Source organism: Dermatophagoides farinae, chromosome 1 (genome assembly GCF_024713945.1).
Source record: "Dermatophagoides farinae isolate YC_2012a chromosome 1, ASM2471394v1, whole genome shotgun sequence".
Classification (NCBI taxonomy): Eukaryota; Metazoa; Arthropoda; class Arachnida; order Sarcoptiformes; family Pyroglyphidae; genus Dermatophagoides; species Dermatophagoides farinae.
In genome coordinates this window covers 4,813,192-4,821,553 of record NC_134677.1, presented here as the reverse complement: position 1 = coordinate 4,821,553, position 8,362 = coordinate 4,813,192, and positions in this window count along the sequence as shown.

The window sequence follows — 8,362 nt, the reverse complement described above, 5'->3', positions numbered from 1 at the left end:
AACGAAACCAAAATGGATTAAGGGTGAACGATGATCATCGTGAAATATAGCCATCAACACCATATCTGTGAGCAAATTGATAAGTTTTGCATTTTCTTATTGTTTCATCAACATTAAACGAGACTTTTTTTTAAATAAATAAGGAAATAAGCTGTTGCATGCTTGCAAATGATAATTATTGCTGACCATTCATTAATGAATACATTGTTATTTACACAATGTTTTTCTTGTTAATGAAAAGGAAATTTTTCTAAACATTTCTATATTTTCAAGTTCGACAACAACAACAACAAGGATGAAAAATTCAATATTGATTTATAGTAATAAAATGAATCAATCAAAATTTGATGGTCATATCAATCATTAAATTTTTTTTTTAACATACAAATACAAATTATTATTTGAACTAATATACATTCAATATCCGTTGTACTAATCGAGCATATCTAATAATAAGCCATTTTTTAAAACTCAACTAACATGCATATATATACACACACACACACACATTGATTGATCTATAAATCATAAATAGTGAAAACAGCCAATCAATCATCGATTAGGTATTGTTATATAAAATGGTTTCGACCATTGATTTTGATAAAATTTTCATGCATTAAGGGAGCCACTGTTTCTTTTCACACTGATTTTTTTTCTATCTTATTACCACAATTCATTGATAATGATAGTTAAAATTGATCAATGTGTGTGTCTGTATGTGTGTTTCTATGTTTATCAGGTGCGTGTATTTCCATATCTTTATCAAAAAATCTTATTCAGACACATCAATCATGCATAGATTGATATATTATCAAATTGAAAGATTTATTTTTAATGACCCTGAAATTGTCATCATATGCATGTTGTTTAGTTCATTTCAAAGCTATTTGCCAATTTCATTTTATTTTGTTGTTGTTGTTGTTTGGGTAATCCGTGTCATAAGACTTATAATCATAATTACAATCATCAGCTGGTTAAATTGACAAATGCACAAATCCATCATCATCATCGTCATCATCATCATCATCATCATCATAATTTATTGAATAGAAAAGGCTAATGAATGAAAGTTGTAACATTTTTTTTTCAACAAACGTAAATTATTGACAGGGAAGCTAATATTTATAGTGACCAAAAAAAAAAAAAAAAAAAAAATTATGGGAAAAAAATTCACTTTCCTCATTACATACACTTAAATAATTTTGAAAAATAAAATTATATATTGGATAACGGTGTATGACTGTTTTTTTTGTATGTGAACGAACTCAATTCTGCGGTTCAATAATGACCAATATGTTTTTATACAAAAAAAAAACATGAATACAATTGTACCCATACATTATTCGTACATTGTTGTTCAATCAATAGAAAATGAATAACATTGTACCCATTCAAACAAACAACAATCTACGTCATGTTTATATATATATGTTATAATGATGATGATGATGATGATTGTAATCATTCCAAAAAAAACATCTTGGGATAATAATAATAAAAAAATAAAGCTAAGATTCATTTAGTCAATACAAAACTATGGATATCTTTCTTTTATATTATCACATCACATGTTATGACAACAACAACAACAACAACAACGAACTTTTTCTTCGAATGAATAGGGAGGAAAAAAATCAATATTGCTTCTAATTATTGTTATTGTATTTATATATGAGATGATACCAGATGTGAAATCTTATCCGATTGGTTATCCATCAACCGGCAATCAATAATAATAATAATAACAACAACAACACAAAAAATCATGACCAAATAACTAATAAAACGAAAAAAAACAGGCTCAAAAATAGCAGAATTAAATGATCATGAGAGATATGGACAAGCAAAAAAATTTTTCATTTGTTTTTGCTCGTCTTTGAACGGTGTTTGTTGTGGTCGTTGATAGTTGAAAAAAATGATTGTAAAAACCAGAAAATAAGCAACAACGACAACAACAACAACAACAAAAAAAACAACAGAGCCAAAAATGCTGGTAATAAGGATAAAAATGATGGTGTAAATTTTATTATTATTGCCTAAAGACAAGCAATTTTGAAATGAAATGTACTCGTTATACACGCCTATAGGGCCAGATTTGAACATGTTCTACATGCACACTATGAATTCAAAGAAAGAAAGCAAAAAACGCCAAATTTTATTTTGATTCATTCTGATAATATCAGAATAACTAAAAAATCATCTCTTTTTTTTCTATTTATGATTGATTCAAAAATTGAATGAATTTTATTATAACCAGATATACGTGATTCATGTTTGACCAACAAAAGTCAAAAAACAAAAAAAAATTGTAGGAGGAACCCTGGTAACTAACCAAATAAAAAAAAACATAAGAAAGAAACCGCCTCATTGATTTAATTTAATTAAATTAATTTATCATTATTGTTATTATTGGAAAATTTCAAGAATCCATCCATGTTTTATGGAATGAGGACAAAAAACTACTCGTGAGTGAATGGGTAAGAGAAAAAGAGAGGAAGCAAAAAAAAAAATAAATAAATAAACCGGTACTGTGGAGTGTAAAACTTTTTTTTTCTTGTCTAAAAATCGATTAGATTATAAACGATTATTATTATTATTATTAAATGCTATGTTATGGCTCCACATTACTTGCAAGGCAAACTATTCTAAAATGATTAAGGGCAAATTTACCATTTCGTGCCACCTCGAACCAAAAAAAAAGCAGCGAGTTTTCTTTTTTAAATGGGCGATCCACACTACTTTTAGTATGTTGAACCGATCGAAATATCGTATTGGGCCTATTATCTCTCATTATCATCATCATCATCATGATTTGTGATCAAAGTTGGTTTTCGACGAACAAAAGTCAAATACGTAATTGGAATACAAATGAGCCGAAAAATAATACAACTGACAAACATGTTCATGTCAATGGAATCAATCGTAAATCGTTCAATATGGATTACAATAGCTATATTGCATTATAACACATATTTTTGGCCCATTATTAAATGAACCACTTATCTAGTAGTAACGATAGGCTTGTCTTTTTTTCCGGTCACCAATCATCGAATATTCGATCCTTAAATATATGAAAGAATCAAATCACCAATCATCGAATATTCGATCCTTAAATATATGAAAGAATCAAATCTTTGTCAATCTATAAATTCTTAAAAAAGTTATTAAAAGTTTTCAAAAATTCATATCAAACCGTCTTTATGTCTGAATTGAGAGAATGATAGAATGGAGGCAAAGTTTACTCGTTTTATTTTTATTTTTTTTGACTAGGATAAAAAATCATTGAGTTCTGGTTAACAAAAAAAAAAAGTTTTTCCATATAATAAATTGTCTCAAAGAAAAAGTTATTTTCTATATGTGAGTAAAACCAAAACACAAAACAAATAAAATTCAACAATAAAATGAGAATAAAAAAAACGTTTCAAAATTAAGATGTTCATCAATGTATGGTTGAATGGAATCGAATTGAATCAAATGGGGCAAAAGTTATCATCATCAAAGATGATCATCAAATTTTAATATGAACAAAAAAAATACAAGATTTATTTTCAAATAATAGTGATATTGATCTCATAAACATGATCGACAATCGATTACATGGATGATTTATTCCCTGTCATAATGATGATTTACAAAAAAAAATAAAATTTTTTTTCCATTTAAGATTTAATACTAACAAAACAATTCAATATTTAGAGATTTCAAGATTTAGTCAATAAAAAATTTTTCACTTATTTTTTTTATCTTATAATAATTGAATGTATGATACATACAAATAGTAAAGATGACCGTCATCCATGAATTGTCCTGTCATCATCATCATTCATGACGATGATGATGATCATCATCAAGCATAAAAGTGAAAGCATAATACCGGTATTTGTAAGCGATTACATTATTACGTCCTATTATTGTAACTAAATGCTTTTTAATTTAATATTCATCATCATCATCATCATCATCATAATCATAATCATCACTTCCTATGTGTATGTATAATGAGATAATATTATAATCACAACTGTTTCATCATAATAGTAGCCATCAGTAACAATGTGGTTTATACAATAGATAATACAATTTTGTGAATAAAGAAAGGCTAAATAAGCAAAACAAACATACAAATAGCCATTGAACGTGTATGGAATTTTCTTTTTTTTATTATTTGTAATGAATTACAAAGTGAATATCAAAAACAAGAGATCAAGATAATCCTGGAAACAACAATGCATACTATATATATAGTTGAATCACGTTTAACTCATTTATAGAAAAAAATTAAGAATATTTTTTGTTCCACACTTATTGTGTTGGATTTTCATTTTAACTCATTTATTGCATCGACATAAATCATTCATAGATAGACATTCGTAGCAAAAGCATCGAAAAAACCCTTTCTCCTAAATACTATGTTATGTATTTTGGCAAAGTGGTCATTCTTCTTCTGATTTACATAAAATTTGCCTAATATGGTCACCAAAAAAAATATGACAAATATTATACTTTCAGTTTCAATGATAATTCGTTATTGATGAATCAAAAAAAAAGGAATATGAAACCTTATGGTCGCTGAAATTTAATTATACCTAGAGATATAGTCAAACCATAGCATAGCATGTATGCGATGAATTTGATGAGAAAAAAAATACATAAAACGAATATATTGTCAGATGATGGTGATAGTTTTAAATCGGAAAAAAATTGTGTATCGACCCAAAATGGTAAGGCAAAAAGCATAAAAAAGTCATCATGAAAATGGGCGAACGGAAAAAAACGAGAACATGTGACAACCAAAACTAAAACAAGCAAAAATTAGAAATTTTCCATTTGATCGTTTCATCACGACCGAAAACATGATGACGAGTGACACACACACACACATAAACTTGTAATACAGAGTTCACCACGAGTTTACATTTTTAGTATGGGTAATTTCAGGTCGAGTTGAATGAACCACGAACTACTATCATCATCATCATCATTGTAATAATGTTCATCATATAATCGTCCTTATCCATGTTGATCACTATGTTTGGTTAAGGGTCGGTTCATTTTAATAGGTCTCAAACACCCACAACAAAGTTTGCACAATACGCCAGGCTTGTTCCATTCTCATTCAATATCATATTAGACGATCGATTTTTTTATTATCATTATGTATATATAAAAAAAACTTGATTCGTTTAGATCGTTTCAAATATTCACATATGAATGTCATAAAAAAAAGTCATTGACAAACTTTACTCAGAATGGGACAATAACATCGATTGGTTATGGTTATAGTGTTTGTTTGTATGCATGATGGTGATCTCATGACCATAACAAAGAATTTGAATTTATTATATTATTCTATATTCATATTCATATATCTATTATGGATTTTCAGATTGATTGGAGAGACATTGCCATCTAGTGTTATATTATTAAGTTTTTTGGCTTATAAACCTTGAACAGCTTTCAATGTGGATTTTCCAATTTTGATTGATTATTTAAACAACAGATGGCGAAATGAATGTTTTCAAACTGATTATTATCTGAGACAAATCCTAACACGAATAACGGCATCATGATAATAATGTTTGTGCTTGATTTATGATTTATGATTGTCGTCCTAAAAACAAATGTGAAAAGTTTGGTCCATGTGTTTGTTTTCGGTTTTGTGAACCAAATGAATTCTTGGAACATTATTTTGCTTATTCGATCTTGGGTAGGGCCATAAAATTCAGTAGGCATAATAAAAGATTAGAAATGCAGGAATTTTCTTTCCGTTCTGAACCACCATCTTTATTACTTTTGTATTGTGCTATCATATCGATGAATGTGTTTGGGGTTTTAATAGCTGAATTTGAAAAGGACATTCATTCTATATAAATTTATTGTATGGCATCTATATGGACACTGGATGACATTATATGACGGAAAAGTAGTTGTCAATCCTTTTTTATTGCTTTAATGGCCGTTCAAATATTTCTTTTCTCATAAAGGATTTACCTTTGTTGCTCAATAATTTTGATTTTGATTGACAAGATTGTTAAGAAGAAATATACCGAAAATGATGAACAACGGAAATAAGTACAAACACAATACCGAACTTTGCTATCTGCAGGTGGTGTCATTGTCACCAAATAAGTGGTCCAAGTTCTCTGATCTCGTTAACCGATTTTTTTTCGTTTCTCTTCGTATAACATCAATGTCATCATCATAGATTACTTTCATGAACTGATATTTATAAAAAAAAATGAAAAATAACGTTCATTACTCGTAAAGATATGCATAAAGTCTTTACTTTATTTTGAAAAACAAATATATAATACAGCCAAGCATTGACAAAGAAAACATGATGACAAAAATTTGCCGAATGAATTCTGATAATAATAGTAATATAAATGGCAATAGAAAATGAACATTTTATACCTTTACTCACAAAAAGATATATAAATAAATTAAGCCAAATGAGGAAATGTATATACATTATTATCGGAAATTCTTAGAATCATTTTTGTTTAACTTTGCATTAATGCTTATTTTTTTCAATGAAAATACAAAATCCTTCTCAACCTCAAACCGAATTCAGATCAAACTTCAAACTTGTTTTTCATCTTATTTGAACTTAAGGGGGATAGGAACTGTAGAGGGCGCAAAAAAAACGCATTTTTTGTTAAATGATTGCTCTTTAATGAAACGTCCGAAATTTTTGAAATTTATCTATTAAATTATTTAGGATTCCTAGAATAATTTAAGATAAACAAAAAATAAAAAATATTTATACATCAATATGAAACAATCAGTTGAAAATCAGCTGTTCAAAAAGCATGGTCTGCGTGATATCTTAAGAACCGTAGCTCAGAATTTGATGAAATTTTCGAGAATTATGGACAGGATTAGTGGCTATCGTGAGTGACTAAATCGTTATATATCTCTAAGGAGAAGGGCATTTTTGGGCCAATTGAAACTTAGGGTTAAAAAATTAACAGTTTTTTTCTTCACATTCAGGCTAATATCTGCCATAATATCCGGTTCTGAGCCATGATTTAGTCACTCACGATAGCCACTAATCCTGTCCATAATTCTCGAAAATTTCATCAAATTCTGAGCTATGGTTCTTAAGATATCACACCGACCATGCTTTTTAAACAGCTGATTTTCAACTGATTGTTTCATATTGATGTATGAATATTTTTTATTTTTTGTTTATGTTAAATTATTCTAGGGATCCTAAATAATTACATAAGTAAGTTTCAAAAACTTCGGACGTTTCATTGAAGAGCAATCATTTAACAAAAAATGCGTTTTTTTTACGCCCTCTACAGTTCCTATCCCCCTTAAAGGCATATTTGTTCTGGTCAATAGTTACAATATTTATTGAAAAATTATCAAGTGATTTATTCTTAGCCGCGTTTCAATAAGAAAAAAATACTAAAAATTTGGTATGGATTCAACATCGTTAGTAAATTGAATTCATCATGAAAATTCAATTGATTTAAATTGAAAAAAAACGAAGAAACTTTTCAGTCCATTTTCTCTTCTTCCTTCTACCAAACCAGAGTCAAAAATTTCATATTTTCAGAATTTGTTTAGAAAAAAATGATTTTTGTGAAAAAAAATCTTAATTGAAAAGTTTACTTTAAAATAAAATTTTTGACAACTACTGATCCTGAACTAAAATGAGGTAAAAATTTCAACGTTTTTACACCAAAGTATCATCATGATAATCATGCTTAAGAAAAAAAAAATGCATCATCGTACCCAAAAAAAAGAAACCATGACATTCAGGTGTAATTCGATTACATAGGCCAAAAGAAGCTTGGCAAATAAATGAGGAAAAAACTAGCTAAACTAATCTTTTTCATGAAGGATAAAGACAACTGTGGAAATCCATGAAGAAAGATTCATTTTCGATATGACTGCCTGCATGCTGCTTTTGCTGCTGATACTGACCTTCGACAGATTTATATTCCTTGGTAAACAATTTATCTTGTTGATGATGATGATAATAATAATGATGATGATGATGATGATGATGAACAAGGCTTTTTTTTCCTAAATCTTATTCGAAGATATAACATTTACCATCTTGATTATATGTCTGTGTGTTTCATATATTTCGATCTAGTTTTCCTTTTCTTTTTCATTTAGGAAATTTTCACAATTTAGTTTTTAGTACTCGAAATGAAAACCAATCCATCATCATTTTTTTTTGTTCTTCTCTGTGTTTCTCAAGTCCTAGTGAACCTTGAAATAGTGTGTTTTTGTATACGAAACCAAAAAAAAAAAAAAAAATGAAGAAAAAAAAAGTTTGTTGGTTTCCTTGTTTCGATACACACAGTGACTTAGATATCTCATCAGTGAATTTACTAAAATC